The following is a 19,274-nucleotide window of genomic DNA, read 5'->3' on the forward strand; positions in this document are numbered from 1 at the left end:
TGTCTACACATGAGTACACAAGGTCAAGTTGACCTTGTGAACTTGTAAGAATGGACGATTTAAAGAAAGAGAATTTGAGGTGATTCTGATTGTGTACTTCATGAGCCTTAAGCTATTTTATTCAGAGTATGAGTACCAGGAATTTTCCTTTCACACTGAGCACAAAACAGTATAAAGTATAATTCTGCTAAGACGTTACATGTCTGAGACTTTAGTATTGCTTTAAAATACAAACTTACTGTGCTAGATGCTAACATGCAGTGTTGAGATTAGATCATGGTACTCTTTTGTGAGAATTTTATAGGTTGTACAATTTCTCATATGGGTTAGTTGTATTAAATGACTTCCCACCTAAATACTAAATAAAATTTCAAGGTTAGTTCCTTGATCAAGCATCTCATAGTTCTCTGGCACAAAAATTTCATACTTTCTTTAGGAAAGCATGTGTTAAGGTAGAGCAGGCAATGGTTAATATTATAAATCCAGTTCTATGAAACTGGCTATGATTTTTGACATGCTCAAAATATGCATGCATTCATGAATACATGGAAGTACACATACATGCATAAATATATGCTTATAGTGACCAATGTTCTCTCACTATTATGTAAAAATTGTTTCATTAGGTAAAATTTTGTATCTGAGGATAATAGATAATTTTGTACACTTACTAGAAAATTGTTATCCTGCATTGATGGACAAGAAATCTGAGTTTATTGTAGGTCAAGAGAAATATGCTTTATATTTATTTTATAATATTGAAAAAATTTAAATACAGGGATAACTCAGAGTGTCACAACCCCAGCAATATTGACAGCTTAGACTTGATAGATCATGGAGAGATGCCATGTGCTTCCCAATTTAACAGCAGCCCTATCCTCTAACCACCAGGTGCCAGTAGCATGACCACCAGGCAGACCGCAATGATCAAGAGTGACTCCAGACTTGGCTGTAGTTGAACACCTTTGGTTGAAGACCACTAGTGAAGTTAATGACTAATTTATACCAATACTGAGCTCTGTTAATGTTTATTAAGCTTATGACATGATTTTTATATGATAGTATAATTTAGCATTATAAACAGTATTATAAATAGTATAAAACTAATATAGTCACTGAGACATAATAATCACTCAGTAAATATAGTCAGAAATGGGAAGAAATATATAAATTAGCTTCAAAATGAATATATGAGTAGAAGAAGGAAATAAGAGAATCTATGAATGTTGTCATTTGAAAAATGCATACTAACTGACAGCAAAAATCTTTTTTCTTTTCACTTGGTTGAATTTGGAACATCTCATTCTGAGTCATTCCAAGCAAAATGAAATAAGCCAGATAATCTGCCATTTCACACACTTTCATCAACCGTTGGGCCCCCCTCCCCCAGGCTAGGTCATGCACGTGGGTTCAGGTTCAACAGAACTCTTTAATCTTTATTCTAGTCAACCTTTCCTCTTCTCACATCTCTGGTCTGCATGGACCTGGTCAATGGATACTAGTGTCCAACTCAATTTATCTATTCATTGCTGTTTTCCCTCACTTCCACTCAACAATCTTAGTAAGCACACAAGATTGTTCACTGGATCCGTTTGAGGTTTTCTCTGATGGGCACAGATGTCTCCAGCCTGGGCACATGCTAAAGCAACTACTTGCCTTCCAGTTCAAAAAGGTAAACACTGAAGTTTATAATCAATCCAAATAAAGACTTTTCTTTCCCCATTTTGCACAACCACATTTTTAATTGTCTATGCATTTCATTCCAGTGCTCTGAAGAAGCAAGCATGTTCTCTGCTGTTGAAGAATCTCTGTGTCTGTTGGAGCTTCAAGTATTTGCATTAATAATCAAAAGTTCATTCTAGAGTAGATCTCTTCTTCTTCTTCTGTCCATTCTTAGCAATTCTGAGCAGGTCTGCATGTATTTCAAATGTAAATGTTTTGACTGTCAAAACCCACGGTAGGTCTCAGCTTCTCCAAACTGTTAGTCTATATTGCTTGCTTCTTTTGAATAATTTCTGTCTCCTAATCAAGTATTGTCTGAAGGCAGATTTACAGTCTGTAAATACAACCCACAATGTTTATTGCTGTCACATGTCTATGTCTATAACATCAAGTAAGATAAATCCATATAATCCTAGCATTGACAGCTAAATAAAAATCCAAAACAAAATATGTTTTAAAAACACTCAAGTTCAGTGCTTTCTTCTCTAGACTATCACTTTCATATTCATAATCCTGGGTCCTTGGTAAGGTGAATCCAGCAAGATGGAACCACCCTAGCTGTTTTCTTTAAATAGTCTGAATCTTGCTCTAAGGCATTCTAAGAGTGGCTTTCCTCCCTCTGTTAGAGTTTAAGCCATCCAATCATCAAAAGTTTCACTTTGCAACCTTTTTCATTCTTTCTTTCTCAGAGAGATCCTGAATTTGGATCTATTGTAATGGATACTGCTCCAGACACTACTAGAGTAAACTGTGTGGAGGGTCTATCTGACCTCCTCTGCCTATGCATCACCAGGACACCACAAACCTAATTGTCATTAAAAAAGGCTCCAAAAGTCTCCACACTCCATCTTTATTATTTTTTTCTCTAGAATCCCACTCTCTCACTACCAAATGTGTTAGGTTAGGTTTTAGAGATAAATAACACCCTATATGTGTCAAGATACTCATAAGGTGGAAATTTATTTCAAGAGAGAGATGTATATCAGGAAAGTGATTCACACAGACACAGAGCAGGTTTGTTTTGCTTCTCATCTGGCTGGTTGTCCTCCCATTATTTGGACTTGACCCAGCTCCCCTCCACCTCTAGCCTGTCGATACTGATACTGAAAACATCATTACTCTCATTCACCTCTGCAGCTGGCAGCTTGTCAGGTGACTTGCTCACCTGGGCTTCTTCAGCCCCTGCACCTGTGGGGAGAAAACTGCAGCTTGGCATCTAACCCCCAAACTTGGTCCTTTCCCAACGCTATAGCTATGTGATCCATTTTTTACGTATCTCTCTCTTTATAAATACATATACAAGTTTAAAATCGTTCAATCTTCTCAGAACCCAAGCTTAGAACAACTGTCTCCTTAATGTAAACAGTAAATAAACAACAACAAAAACACACCTCACAATAGAGCCAATAACCAACATCATGATAGATAAAACATTGAAGTTCTTAAACATTTGATTTTTCTTGAATCCAAAATCAACACCCAAGGAAGCAAATGTTGAGAAAGGAAATTCTGTATTTTGCTAGCAAGCACTGGTGTAGAAGAGAGCTTTAAAAAGAGAAAGAAGGAAAGATGCCATTGTGAGTGCCCAGGTAAGTCTAATCCAGGCCGTGGTGTTTTCAATTTTGGGCAAAAGGGGGAAAACATGTATGGAAGGCCAAAGAAGAACTGACTCATTTTAATTATGGTGCTAGTAAAGAAGGTTGACTTTGCCTGAACTTCCAGAAAATAAATTAATGAAGCTGTCTTCGCAGGAATACAGCCAGGATGTTATATGGCAGCAAGGATGAGCAGACTTTGTCTCATATCCTTTGGACATGTTGTTGGGCAAGACCAATTCCTGGGAAAGAACCTCAAGCTTGGTAAAGCACAGGGTCAGTGTCCAAAAGGAAGACATTCCCTGAGCTAGACTGACACAGGGAAGGCAACAATGGGTTCAACCCGCAATGGCTGCGGGGAGGGCACACTGTTGGGCTGTTTTACAGCATAAGGTTTTAACTTACAGGAGGAAACCTAATGACAACAAGTATTTTGTGAATTGAAGCAATGCTTTGATTAGACGCTAAGAAAAAATAGTAATATAATAAAATTTTGAAAGTCAGACAAATTAAAAAATATACTACACAGAATTTTCTCTTCAGCATATGACATCATACCAAGGGCAAATAAAATAAACTTGATATATTGCTATTTATGAATCTCCAGACTCACTTTAACTCTCAAATATTTTTATCAGCACTTAAGGTTATTAGTGTGTAATCTAAACTTAGTACATGCATAATATAGTTTCATGTTTCTTTGGTTACTTTGACCTTTCCTTGTTTTCTAATTACATAATCACATTTTAAAGAAACTCATAACTTGCTGGTCATTTTCAATAATTCCTAAAACTCAACACAGTTTAAAATATCACTCTTTATAAACCCAAGATGCGTTTCAAAAAATTAATGTACAATCCTATTATTTAATTCCATTATCCACCAACTTTTTAATGTCTCCTTGAACAATCAGTCCTGATGGTACAGTACATAAACATGTGGCTGCTAATGGATACTTTGACAATTCAAACTCACTTAGTGGCATTGAGGAAAAAGCACCTAGTGATGTGATCCTTTAGACGATAATCTAATAAAAATTCAAGATGCAATTCTGTTTCCCATAGGCTCTGTACGAATATGTATAGACTGTAGGAATCTGAATACACTCAGTCACCTAATAACAATATGGATGAATATGCTGTTCCAACTGTATTTTTTCTCTCAACTCTAATATTTCTTTTTAATCCATATGTAACTTTACATGAAAATCAGCAATAAAATTCTAAGCAAAGAATGAGATCCATACACTCATGGATTTACTCAATAAATATTGAAATATATTATTTCTATGGAATATATCCTTGGTAGTAGAGATTTGATAGAAAAACTGTGAGATTCTCTACCCTACTGGAATAGATATTCTAATTGGACTGTATGTCAAGAGATAGTAAATGCTCAGAAACAAAACTAATGCTAGGTAAGTTGTTGAGGGGGTTATTTATTTTTTTAAGCTTGAAAGAAAAAAATGTCACTATAAACAGATGAACAAGTGAAGTAGGGAAAGACTGGTCTACATAGAGATACTGGTTGCAAATACCCTCTCAAGAGAAAATATTTTTCAAGCTACAGGTCAGCGATGCAGATTCAAGGAGGAAGAAGTTAAAAGATGATTTCCAGTAAATAATAAAGACTCTTATGATCCAGATTCATCAGTTACAACAGTGATTTCTACTTTTCCTATTTGTTATGGTAATTTATGAAAAGATTTTAAGTAAGGAATTAATGTGAGATAGCATACATTTTAAAAATAATTATCATTCGTGTGTGAATTTTCAATGAAGGGTGAGACTAGAAGAATGAGGACAATTTAGAAAATTATTGCAATAGCTGTGGTGAAGGTTAATGGGAGTTTTGTCCATATTCATAGCCGTTAAGATGGTGTGAAGCAGCTGGATACACAATTACTGATGGATTTATGTGAATATGGGAGTAAGAAGTCATCAAGAAATAATCTAAAAGATTTTGTTCATTTGCTTCTTCTCCTTTTAACCTAAACAATAAGATAAATGGTAGCTGGTGCTATTTTGTGAGCTAACTAAGAGAGATAAACAGCAAGAATTCTGGTTAGAAGATGTAAGTTTGAAATGCCCTTTAAATAGCCAGATGAAGTGTGAAGGTCCAGAATACCCTGATGCAAATAAATTACATCTAAACATTAAATAGACACTATAGATAGAACACAAGACAGATGTCTTACAGGTTAAACCTCTTTAATTTTTTTAAAACAAGTATAAAACAATACAATATAAAAGCTGTCAGCAATAATTCCTTAAGAGCAGACTTGCAATTATGCTAGCATATTAAACGCAGTCACCCAGATAGTAATGTGCAATTGACCGATATAATGTGCTGCTTGCTGGGCCATTCAATTTAAGTAGGTTAGAACAGCTAATCTTTTTTAGCAGTCATTGAAATCATACAACAAATAAATAGGAAATGAATGAATTAACAAGTGAATATAAATGAGGATACTATTTTCTAAACCTGAGAGCAACTGTCCTTTCATATAAATAATTAAAAATATAGAATTGTAATTTGAGTTATAAATCATATCACATATTAGCTACCCAGCTAACTAGCTAGCATGTAGATCTGTAGCAACATAGCCCCTTTCTTTAATACCATTTTGTTTCAGCCAATTTGAAAGTAGTCTCTTTTCTTATTTTCAATGGATAGCCTTCCATTTGAAAATACAAAAAACAAACAAACTGTTATCAGTCCTTCCCTTCCTGTTTTAAACTCTTTTCTCTTTTCCTCTCTTTATTTCCACCCTTTCTTCCCCTCTGATTTTTTATATGTAATGAAATGCTAGTCTTTTCCCAAGTTAATGAAAAATGTCTTCGTATATGTGGCCCTGTTTTAGGATTGTTGGCAAATCTGTCATTCAGGGACAGTGTGCAAGGGAAGTCTGATCGTGACTTTACAAACCCTTAGAACACTATGAATCACAGTTCTACGACACACACAGTGGGTCACTCTGAGTCAGAACGGATTTGATATTAACTCCTTTTTGTATGTTTGGGGGAGGGGTGTGGTTCCCTACTACTGCTTTTGCTATGAAGAGAGATGCAGTTCACATCATTTGCAATCAATCCTCTGACTCAGTTATTTTACTGAAATTGTTCCCTCAGTTGTAACTATTTAGTGATAGTCAAAATTCCAGTAGGTCATTTGTCTTACACAATGTTTAGTTAGTGTTAATAGGTCCCATTGGGTCAGTTCTAATGCATAGATCTCTATGTACAATAGAAGGAAACAGGACCCATACAGAGCCACCCTCATAAACATTTTAGCAGCCCCAAGGGCAAACCATATCAATGAAAGATTTTCTGCTTTTGCTGATCTCTACCTTACCATTCTTTTAATTGGTTGCACATTTTTTAAGTATACATTCTGTGGTCATTCTTTCATCTCTCTCTCTCTTTTAATTCAAGAGCTAAAATTAAAGAAGACAATTCTGTTGTGCTTTTGTGCTACCACGGCAGTTCGGACTGAAAGTTACCTTATGCACAACAAAACAAAACCCCGCCCTGTCCCACACCTCTGTTCACAATTAGGCCTTTGCTTGAGCCCCTTGGTGCAACGGTGGCATCAAGCATCTGTTCAAAGTCTTTCTTCTCATGTCATTGCCCCTCCACTTTACCAAGCATGATCTTCTCCAGGAAGTGGTCTCTTATGACAACATGTCCAAAGTATGTGAGAAGAAGTCTTGCCATTCTTTCTTTTAAGGAGCATACTTGCTGTACTTCATCAGAGAAGAATTTGTTTGTTATTTTAGTAGTCCACTGTACTTTCAATATTTTTCTCCTGTACCAAAATGCATGTGTATTGATTCTTCTTTGATGATTCTTATTCAAAGTTCAACTTTCACATGTATGAGAGGCAATTAAAAGACATTATGGTTTGAGTCAGGCCACATCAGTCCTCAAAATAACATCCCTGCTCTTCAATACTCTAAAGAGGTCTTGTGCCGCAGATTTATCCAATGCATGGCATCCTTTGATATCTTGACTGTTGCTTCCATGAGCATTGATGTGGGTCCAAGCAAGAAAAAATCCCTTTCTCCATTTATCATGATGCTACTTATAGGTCCAGTTGTGAGAATTTTGGTCTTACATTGAATTGCAATCCGTACTGAAGGCTACAATCTTTGATCGTCATCAGCAAGTGTTTCAAGTCCTCCTCACTTTTAAAAAGCAAGGTTGTGTCATCTGGTTATCCATAGTCATGAACAACCTTTCCTTCAATCCTGATACCACATTTCTTCATATCAGAGAGCTTCTCTGATTATAATGCTCAGCAGACAGACTGAATAAGTGTGGTGCTAAAACACAACCCTGAGGCACACCTTTCCTGATTTTAAACCATGTCAGTATTTCCTTGTTCTCTTCCCCTGACTTCCTCTTGATCCTGGTACAGTTTCCACAGGAATACAAGGATGTTTTCTGGAATTCCCATTATTCTCAAAGCAGTCCACAGTTTTTCATGATCCACAGAGTTGAATGCTTTAGCATAGTAAAAAAATCACAAGTAAACATCTCTTTGGTATTATTTGCTTTAAACCAAAAGCCATCTTACTTCAGCAATGATATTCTTTGTTTCTTGTACTCTTCTGAATCTCCCCTGAACCTTTGATAGCACCCTGCCAAAGTACTACTGCAACCATTGCTCGAAGATAGTCAGCAAAAGCTTACTTGCACTTGTTAACTGATAGTGTTCTGTAGTTTCAGCATTCTTTTGGGTCAACTTTCTTTGGAATAGGTATAAACACAGAACACTTCCAGTCTGTTTGCCAGGTACCTATCTTCCAAATGTGCTAGCAGAGACGAGTAAGTCCTTCCAGTGCTTCATCAGCTTGTTAAACATCCCACTTGATGCCATCAGTTTCAGGAGTTTTGTTTTTGGTTAATGTTTTCTATGTAGCTTGAACTTCTTCCTTTAGTTGAGCACATCAGTCCTTCCTCATATGCTACTTCTTCAAATAATGAGATGTTGACTAGTTTTTTGGTACAGTGACCATGTATAAACTTTCCACCTTCCCTTGATGTTTCCTGCATCATTCAATATTTTGTCCATGGAGTCTTTTAGGGTTGCAACCCACAGCTTGATTTTTTTTTCTTGAGTACTTACTATTTACGACAGGCTGAGCATCTTCTTCCTTTTAGGTTTTCTAAATCTATATCTTTGAGATAAATGGTAAATAAGTATACAAATAAAAATGAAAACTAGAAAACCATTCTCATTTTCATTTTTATTAATATTTACCTGAAATAATATTTACCTTTGCTACTTTTAATGTTGGTTTTTATAAATTCATATCCATCAAGATTTTATGTATTATTTTCTTCTAATCATCACGTCTCACTTCACCTTCCTCTTTCTCCCTGTCTTTCTATGATCTTCATTTTACTTTTTATAACTTTTTGGAGGGAAATATCAAAAAACCTGGGAGATCACTCAACTCTTGCTAATCATTATCATAGTATGTTGCATGAGACATCAACCATTTTGAAAAGTTTGTTCATTGTTGCACTTACAGAATGATAAAAGTGATGCAATAGATACTTAATAAATGCTTATTATATAAATATATTTCCTGCATAAATTTGTCCTCCAATTTTTTGTCATTTTTATGCACAAAAATTTAAAGAATATATAAAATAAACCGCCTCAAAGCATCTCATATTCATCAGGAATAAAAGTGTAACATTGTATTCCCTTATATATGAGAATGCAGCATTTATTCAGTCATTCAAAAAACTTGTCAAGGATAAAACAGATTGCTGTTTCTTTTTCAAGCTCAAAGGAAATCAATCACCAAGTCCTATAAATTTTACTTCCTTACCTATCTTGTATCTTATACCCCTCTCTGTGTGTTTTACAATTGCTGTAGATCATACACATATCACCACTCATGAGAACTGTCAGTAAAAGTGGTCTTTCTGTCAATAATACTCTGTTTTCTAAACCATCCCCCACATTGTTGGAAAAAACATCTAATTAAAATACAAATTTCACAATATCCTATCTTGAATAGAAACACTGACTAACACACATTGCTCAGCATGAATTCCAAACCCCTGGGGATGGTGGTATGACAGCCCAATATCTTCTCAGAGCTAACTAGGGAGTTTCGGTGGCTTTATGGATTGAGTGTTTGGCTGCTAACCATAATGGCAGTAGTTTGAAACCACCAGCTGTTCCCTGGGAAGAAGTTGGGGCTTCCTCTTTTAGCAATGTACAGCCTGAGAAATACACAGGGGTCAGTGCTACTCTGGTCTACAGGTTCACTTTGAGTCAAAATTGACTCAATGACTGTGAGTTTCATTTTGATTTTAGAGCTAACTTCTTAAGCCTTTACCCTTGTTTCCCCTGCTCCTTTAAAACTTATGCTTCAGTCAAATCAAATGACTGTACATTTCTTAAAGAAAAATTAGGTAATGTTATAAGTCAAATAAAAAATACATCCCAACTCTATGTTATGTTCTTATCCTATTACCTATGTAGAGATTCTACTTACTTTCCAGATACAGCTATGTGTCATCTCTTCTTAGAATTTCAGAGCCCTCTTCCAGAGCATAGGACTAAATTATACTCCTCCCTGTGTCAACAACATTGTTGTCTATAATTTATGCAGTTTTTTTTTCACTTGACCATTGGCTATCAACCTCTTAGAGTGTTTTTGAATTATTAGCAGAGTTCACAGTGTCCCACATCAAAATACAGGCTTACACTGGTTAAAGCATGTAGTTATAACCCCAAAAGTCAGTGGATCAGAACAACTTGATAGGTGAAATATGTGGTAATTTGCTTCTTTAAAGGATTATGGTCTAGGAAACCCAGTCTTACTCTATCTTTCAGGAGGAATAAGAGTCAAAATCAAGCCAGTGGAAATGTATCAGTAGGTAGTTAGCTTTATTTTAAGCAAGGAAATTATTCTGAAAGCACAGTTAAGAGTGAATTTGAAGGCAGTACTCTAGATCAAAATTAGGAAAATAAAAGTAAACATATTGGCCACAGGAAATTTTTACAAACATAAGTTAAAAATATAAATCAGAAGTTTATTTTCCTGGAGAAACTTTATACACCTCTCAAACTATACCAGATTAATCTTGTCATCCTGGTGAGTCAAAAATTTGATTATTTAGAAATCACTCTCAATGAATATTTAAGGCTTACTTATCATTATGTTATTTTAAAGCTAATTTAAAAAAAGAAACACTAGGCAATGTTAAATTATTATGTATTATGATACATTTTGCTATCTTAAATGAAGTGCTTGGAGATTCTGGAGTCTAGAATTTCACTACTTCATGTAAGACTAATTAAAAGCTAATACATCTACCTATCAAAATGTATTATATTTATAACATAGTTAAGAGAGGAGTTAAGAATAATTATATCTCTGTGCAAAAATAATTTCTTTTAGAAACATTCATACAAGGCTAGTTCCATGGAGGTGGCGAGTCAAGATGTACAACTTTTCCAAAATGCTATGATTGCATTATCCCTAATAGTAATCACCATTCATCCTCTTAGTATATTCCTTCATATCTCAGGGTTCTGAAATTAACTGTAATGGCTTACAGAACTAAGGAAGTATTAAGAAGAATGGAGCACATATTTGGGAGTCCAGTTAACTCCCAAATCCAAAGTTCAGATGTCTGTGTAGACTCTGGATGCTCTTGATTCACAAGGCTGTGGACGTGGTTAAATCATGTCAGGTGAGAGGCCATGTCCTATGAGACATAGATCAAAAAAGCCTCCACCTTACAACCTTCTTTAACAATTCTGACACCACCCAACCCTCCCTGTCCTATAGAGTCTCCATAACTCAGGTTGACTTGATGGCAGTGAGTTTGATATTTTAGCACTGCTAAAAAAAAAAAACAATGTTCCAAAAGTAGTCCAGTTCACCATAAGGCTTACCCTGAAGGGACTCAGCATTAACTGCAGGAGTCAATAAATATCCCTCTTTCAATTAAGTGCCTGGAGGCAAGCTACTTTGCATATGAGTATCTTCCTTGAAGATTCTCAGCTTTACTTACCTGTAAATCATAGGCAGGAAAGCCCTCTGCTCTAGCTCATACTCTGGTTCTTGGTTCTGCTACTGATATGTCTCAGTGCTCCTCTAATGCTGTTTCTTGGATCAAGGAGAGTTATAAAGCTGGTATCTCAGCTGGTATCTAGGAACATCTGCCCTGACTCTTCTTTTGTGATTGTGGTAAGATTCCTCTTAGGCTTCTGAGAGGCTCATATTAAAACTGTATTAAAACATTAAAACTCCAGTAAAACTGTTCAAGACCCACATTAGAGTCTCATACATCCCATGTACAGGCCTTTAGGCAGTTTGTTCACCAATTGTCTGAAATTGTGTCACAAGCTGTGGCTTGTGTGTTGCTATGGGTCTGGAAGTATATTCAAATAGCAGCAGGGTCACCCAAGGGAACAGGTTTCAACAGAGCTTCCAGACTAAGAACAGACTACTAAGAAGGGATAGGTAAGTTGTCCACTTCAGGGGAATTTGCCATCAAAACCCAATGAATAGCACTGACACTTTTTCAGACACTGAAATCCTAATGAATATAAGCAGGATATTTTCAGAGATCGTTCCAGCAGATGAGCCCTTCGAAAGGGAAGGCATTCAAAATATGACTGAATAAGAGCTTTCTTCTCAAGTAGAGTTAATCATAATGATGTGGATGGGCAAAAGATTCTGGACCTTTGTTTACTGATGGAGCATGACTAAACTATAGAAGAAAAAGCTGCAAACATCAAGTATGATGTATGTACTCTAGGGTGAATTTAGAAAAATCAGAAATTATATAAATGTCATTCAGAAAGACTAATATTCAGGCATTAGTGAGCTGAAATGGACTGATATTGATGATTTTCATTCAGAAAATCCATATGAATAATGTAGGACAGATTCAAGAGGAATGGCTTTGCATTCATTGTCAAAAAGGAAAATTTAAGATCTATTTTGAAGTACAATGTTGTCTATGATAGAATGTATCTCCCCACATACAAGAAAATCCAGTTAAAACAAAAACAGATCAATTTTATATACCAATTTCTATAGCTAATAAGGTAGAAATTGAGGAATTATATCAGTATCTTCAGTCTGAAATTGATCAAGCATGTAATACATTGATAATTGTTGACAATTACAACACAAAGTTGGAAAAAAAGAAAAAGAACAGTAGTGGATAAATATGGTCTCGCACATAGAAATGAAAGTGGAAGATGCATGGTGGAATTTCGTAAGATCAGACTTCATCACAACTATATTTTTCCAACAACACAATGTAGACAATACACATATACATCTCTAAATGTAATGAACAGAATCAAATTAATGACCTTGATGGGAAGAGATGATGGAGAAGCTTCATATGAGCAGCTAAAACTTGATCAGCGGTCCACAAAGGAACTGTCAATGACTCATTTAAGTACAGATTGAAGCTGAACAAATTAAGAGAAGATTTCAAGAGCCAAAATGCAAACTTCACCCTATGCCACCAGATTTTCAAGAATTTTTCAATGAATTTGCTATATTGAACCTTCAAAAACATCAGTCATGAACAAAGCAAAATACCTTTAAAAAGGCAGGAAAGATCTAAGTGGAGTTCAGAAGAGACCGAAACGTCCTCTTAGTTATAGAGTAGCTAAGGTAAAAAGAAGGATGTTGAAGTAGAAGAGATATACAGAAAATTTCAAAGAGCAACTCAAAAAAGAAAAAGATGAATAAATATAAGGAAATATGCAATAATCAAGAGTTAGAAAATAAAAAAGGAAGAATATGTTCAGCATATCTTAAACTGAAAGAAATCCAGGAAAAAATTCTAGCTTCAATGTTGAGATGTTGAGATTCTATGAGCAAAACTTTCAGTGATGGAGAAAGTAGCAAAAGAAATGGAAAGAATATGCAGAGTCTCTGTACAAAACAACAACAATGAAAATACCTAGTCATTATCCCCCCATTTCAGGTGGTAGCATATGAGAAACAATCGATGGTGCTGAATGAAGGAATTGAACCTGAATTTAAAGCATTAGCCAAGAACAAATCTCCAGGAATTGATGGAAAAGCAAGTGAAATGTTCCAACAGCTGATGAAGCACTGGCGGAACTCATTCATCTGTACGAGGAAATTAGAAAGACATCTACTTTGCCAACTGACTGGAAGACATCTATATTTACACCCATTCAAAAATAAAATAAATAAGATTAACTTAAAAATGTGTAAATAATACAATAATATCATTTATATCACATACAAGTCAAATTTTGCTGAAGACCAAACAACAAAAGTTCCAGCAGTACATTGACCATGAGCTGCCAGGGGTTCAGGTCAGAGTAAGAAGAGGATATGGGAATCATTACTCCCATTACTGTTTCTGTAGGGTTATCTATCTTGGCTTTCAGGTATCAACCGATCTTGATTATAGAAATGAACATATGCAGGTTAAAGAAGATTAACAAGGTAATACAAAGACTATAATAGTAAGGGGAAGAAATATTAAAGAACCAGAAAATAGTTATGTGCTTCATCAGTGCTAACAACTTCCTGGATATATAATCCCTTCTGTGTGGCTCTTCTGTGAAGGACTGTCTGATTATCTTACAGGTGGGTTTTGGGTATTTGCTTTGTCCACACTCCTTCATGTCAATTTGATTGCTTGTTTTTGAACTTCTGATACCTATTCCTGTCAACACTTCATGACCTCACAGGCTGGCGTGCTTCTTCCATGTGGGCATTGTTACTTCCCTGCTAGGTGACTGCTTGTTTAACTCCAAGCCTTTGAGACCCCAGATGCTGTATCTTTTAATAGCCAGGCACCATCAGCTTTCTTCACAACATTTGCATATGCACCCATTTTGTCTTCAGCAACCCTGTAGGGCAGGTGAGTGAGATAGTTAAGGTTTATGATGCCAACCTGGCTGATAAACACATGTGCGATTAATTGAAGGGTGAGGAGACACATGGCTCTGTGAGCCTTGCCTTTCTAGTTCCTCAGGTCTTTTGCTCTCTGATGGTCTGACCAGAGTGCAGCTGCCTTAGACAGTTCCCTTCTTCAGCCAGTTCCCTTCTTCAAGGATCACTTCCTATGGAACATCCCTGAGGATAAGCACATGGACCTACCCTGGTGCAGCCCTCCATGCTAGAGCAGCTGTGTGGAGACCCCTGCCACTGCTGAGATACTTACACATTCACTAATTTGGCTTTCCTCCTGCAGTAGGCCTCATTGTGTGTTTTTTGAGATTGAGGAGGACTTTGTAGATCAGTGTCAGACATATGGACTAATGTTGGATTTATTGGCTTGGACTTAGGGGCTTGGCTGAGATGCATTCTTAATGTACACTTACCTTTTATATAAAACTCTCTCTTATATACATATAACTTTCTGTGGATTTGTTTGTCTAGTCTACCCAGACTAACACAGTGAGTATCATACAGTGCAACATTATTAGATTGAGTCTTTCTTGAACTGAGGTAAGATTTAAGGAAAGGCCTAAAGTCCATCTGCTTCCTTGTTGTATTTATATATATATATATATATATATATATACACACATATTTATATATGTGTATATATACACACACACACACACACACACACATACAGAGACAAATCCACCCAGATTTATATATTAACATATATATGTTATATATAATTTATACATATATATTTTTTTCTTCTTTCTATTTTTTCTTTCTTTTTTCCTGCCCCTCTATCATCTTTAACCATCATCCACCTCTCAACAATTCCTCCAGAATACCTTTCAATTGATCAAACATGACCCGGAACGCTACACCCTCTTCACCGTCAATTTTGGAACCTATGCTATTTCCTTGTCCCTATCATTATTGGCTCCATTCCCTCACTTACTCCCCTGCCATGCCCCTCACCTGCCCCTGCAACCTTCAGGCCCCAATCACTGTCTTCTTGGAATTGCTTATCCTGCCTATCTTCTATAGAAAGACACTTAAAGAAAGAAAAGAAGGAGAGAAAAAAAAGCCAAATAGGTCCAAGTCTAACTGTTATCCTGACCCAGAGTTGAGGGAACTGATAGTAATGATGAATACTCTATCAGGATTGGAGAAAGAATTATTAACAACTTGAAATATGTAGATACCACAACCATGGTTGCTGAAAGTGAGGAGGATGTTAAGAACTTGAAGATCGAGGATTGCAGCCTTGAATATAAATTGCAACTCACAGAAGACCAAAATCCTCACAATTGTACCAATAGATAACATCATGAGAAATGGAGAAACTATTGCAATTGTCAAGGATGTCCTCTAGCTTTAATTCACAATCAAAGCTCATGAAAGGAAAAGTCAAGATATGGAAAGGTTCATTTCATTGAGAATATTTTCTGCATACTCTCCCCACTCCACCCCTCCACTCCCCCCTGAAAGGCAAGGTCACTGCCATGGAGTCAATGCCTACTCATAGCAACCCTATAGAACAGGGTAGAACTACTCCTGCCAGTTTCTGAGAGCACAACTCTTTATGAGAGTCAACAGCCTAGTGTTTCTCCCAAGGAGCTGGCTGAAGGTTTTGATTACTTGATGGGCCTGACTCAGCCCATGTCTCATATGCAAGTGAGTGTTGGCCAGAGAATAAGAAGACCAAAGAAGAATTGATATATTTGAATTATTCTATGGCAAAGAATATTGAAAGGACCATGAACCATCAGAACAAACATCTGTCTTGGAAGAAGTACACCCAGCAGGAGCCCTAGAAACAACAATGGGAAGACTTCATCTGAAGTACTTTGGACATGTTATCAGGAGAGATTTGTCTCCAGAAAAAGACATCAGACTTGGTAAAGTGGAGAGGCAACAAAGAAGAGGGAGACTCTTGACAAGATAGAGTCACACAGGAGCTGAAACAATGGGCTCAACCTTAGGAACCATGGTGAAGATCAGGTAGCACTGGTGCTGTTTTGTCCAGGACACCGGGTTACTGTGTTTGGAACTGTCTTGATGACACCAAACAAAAACTTGCTGAACTTTTATAATATGTGTTTAGCATCTGCTGTCAAAATGTTGTTATTTTCATTTCTATTTTTATGGTTATTTTATTTTTCTGTTTCCTGGTATATTAAAATAATAAAACAAAAATGTTCCGATGATAGGCTCCTAATGCACATACTTACACCTCAATTATCTAAGGCAATAGCCTTTGTGAAAAGTCTGAGTAGATATAATTCACAAATTCTATCCATTTTGTTGAAAATGGCAATTGATGAACATTAGTCAGATTTTAGTTTCATTGAGAGATGTGCAGCAAGACTTACTTCAATAATTAAATCAATCACAATGATATTTATTAAATTTCACACTGTGCTAATGTTACTCCTTTATTGTTTGGGATAAGACTAAAATGACAGCATGCTAATATCTATATTTTAAACGGAGCAGTAGCATAAATATAGGGTTGTTAATCACTTTCTATGCGCTGCCATCAAGTGGATTTCAACTTAGAGCAATCTTATAGGATGTAGAAGAACACGATTAACATGCTTTCAGTAGCAGTGCACTTTTAAGGCAGCTGTTAAACAACTTGAATGTTCTCTTGTAGGGCAGTTGGTGGGTTTGAACAACCAGTCTTCAGGACAGCAACCCAATTCTTCATGTATTGCCCTATAAGATCTCTTTCTACTTTACAGATATATGGATAGAACTAATCAGCTAAAATGCAAATCCTTTCACAGGGGTGTGTATGTTTTACCTCTGAGTGCTTGCAGCATGCGAAAATAATAGAGCAAAAATGAAAGAGGTAGGCTATGTAGGATTCTTGCCAGTGGCTCACATCTACACTCTTAAAAATCATCATGTGATATCAAGGGCTCAAATAGAAAGTAAATGTTTAGGAAATGATGATGGCAGCATATGTACAATTGTTACAATTGATGTATGGATTGTTATGAGAGCTATAAGATCATCCAATAAAGTTATATATATCATGGTGCCCTTGTAAGATGCCATCCAGTTGACTCAGACCCATAGCAATCCTATGAATAACAGACCAAAACCTGAGCCTATTGATGCAGCCACTGTGTCAAGTCATCTCTTCAAGGGCCTTCCACTTACTCGCTGCCCCGCGATTTTACCACCTGAAATCCTTTTCCAGGGACTGGTCTCTCCTGATAACATTTCCAAAATATGTAAGATGAAGTATTACCATCTGGCCTCTAAGGAGCCCTCTGATTATTTCTTCCAATACAGATTAGTTTGTCCTTTTAGCAGTCCATGGTACTTTCAATATTCGTCTCCAGGACCACAATTCAAATGCATTGATTTTTCTACGACCTTGCTTATTCAATGTCCAGCAGTCTTTTGAGGAGGCGAGGTGGGTGGAGGGGAGAATGGTTTATTTGTTTCTTATTAATGGCGGCACTGTGGGGAAGTACAAAGTGGGGAAGTGCGTGTGAGTGAAGTACCTTGAAAGAGCAGGAGCTTCCAGAAACCCTAGTCCTTGTCCCCATTGTGCGTGATGGATGTGGGAGGTTGGGGGTCTTGGGGGCAGGGCGGAGAGCAGGGGAAAGCTAGTAAATGGAAAGAAGGCACAGATGGGTTATAACTGGGAGGGGGCTAGGGGGCCCTGGCATCCAGACCGGACCTCTGGCCCAGACCTTCCCTTTCTTGGCTTTGGTCTTGGCTTTCATCTTAGGGATGCAAGGCTTCATCATGGAGATAGTATTCTCACACTGGGCATTCTACCGCACCTTGTTCAGGGTGCCTTGGTGGGCTTTGATGTTTGTACCCCATCACACACATCTTGGCTCTCAAATTTGTACTTGCAGATGGCTCCAAACTAGTTGCTGGGGACCATGCATGGGAAGCGCTGGTTCTGGGTCACACAGGTGCCCTCTCAGAAACACACTCCACAGTCTTTGCTGCTGGGGCACAAGGCTCTAAGCCCACACCAGGCACTTGCTGCCAAAACTTCCCTTCTTCACTTTGTCTTTCTTTTTAGCTACCATGGAAAGGAGAGCCAGTAGGGTCAGGAGGGCAAGAAGGAGGAAGGCTCTGTGTTGCATCTTACTTGCTGCCAGGCATCTGTCCAACTCCCTCCATAGATATGACACAGTCAAGATAATATCGTGGCTTAGATCAGGCCCACCTAGTCCTCAAAGAAACATCCCTGTTGTTCAAGACCTCCAAAAAGTCTAGTGCAGTACATTTGCCAAATGCATCTCACCTTTTGATCCCTTGACGGGTGTTTCTGTGAAAAATCCTTGACAACTTCAAACGTTTCTGCATTTATCATGATGCTATTCATTGGTCCAGTTGTGAGATTTCGGCCTTCCTTACATTGAGTTGTAATCCATACTGCAGGCTAAAATCCTTCATCTTCATCATCTAATGATTCAATCCCTCCTCACTTTCAGTAAGCAAGATTGCGTCATCTGCATATCACTGATTGCCAATAAGCCTTCTTGCAATCCCGATGCCACATTCTTCTTTGCTCAGCTACAGAATTAAAGAACATGGTGAGAGGATACAACCCTGACTCCCCACACCTGATCCCACACCCCTCTCTGATTTTAATCCATACACTATTCCCTGGTTCCTTTCTCACAACTGCCCCTTGAACACAATGAAGTGTTCTGGAATTGCTGTTCTTCTCAAGGTCACCCACAGTTTCTTATGGACGGTCCACACAGTTGAATGACTTTGTGTCAATTAAAATAAGTGAACACCTTTCAGGTAGTCTCTGCTTTGAGCCAAGATCCATCTGACATCAGCAATGTTATCCCTTGTTCCATGTCCTCTTCTGAATCAGGCCTGAGCTTCTGGAAGTTCCTTGTCAATGTATTGCTGCTACTGTTGGTGGATGATGATCTTAAGCAAAATCTTACCTCTGTGAATATAAATGATATTGTTCTACATTTGAACATTCTGTTGGGTCACCTTTCTTTGGAATGGGCACAAATACTGAA

General features: G+C 37.2%; 1 pseudogene; it reads right to left on the bottom strand.

Annotated features, from left to right (window-relative positions):
* Positions 1-2,773: 2,773 nt before the first annotated feature.
* Positions 2,774-18,371, bottom strand: LOC115873301 (annotated as a pseudogene).
* Between the last annotated feature and the right edge of the window lie 903 nt (positions 18,372-19,274).

The sequence above is a fragment of the Echinops telfairi genome, unplaced genomic scaffold (genome assembly GCF_000313985.2).
Source record: "Echinops telfairi isolate 266 unplaced genomic scaffold, ASM31398v2 ScPeMD7_7468;HRSCAF=8506_0, whole genome shotgun sequence".
NCBI lineage: Eukaryota > Metazoa > Chordata > Mammalia > Afrosoricida > Tenrecidae > Echinops > Echinops telfairi.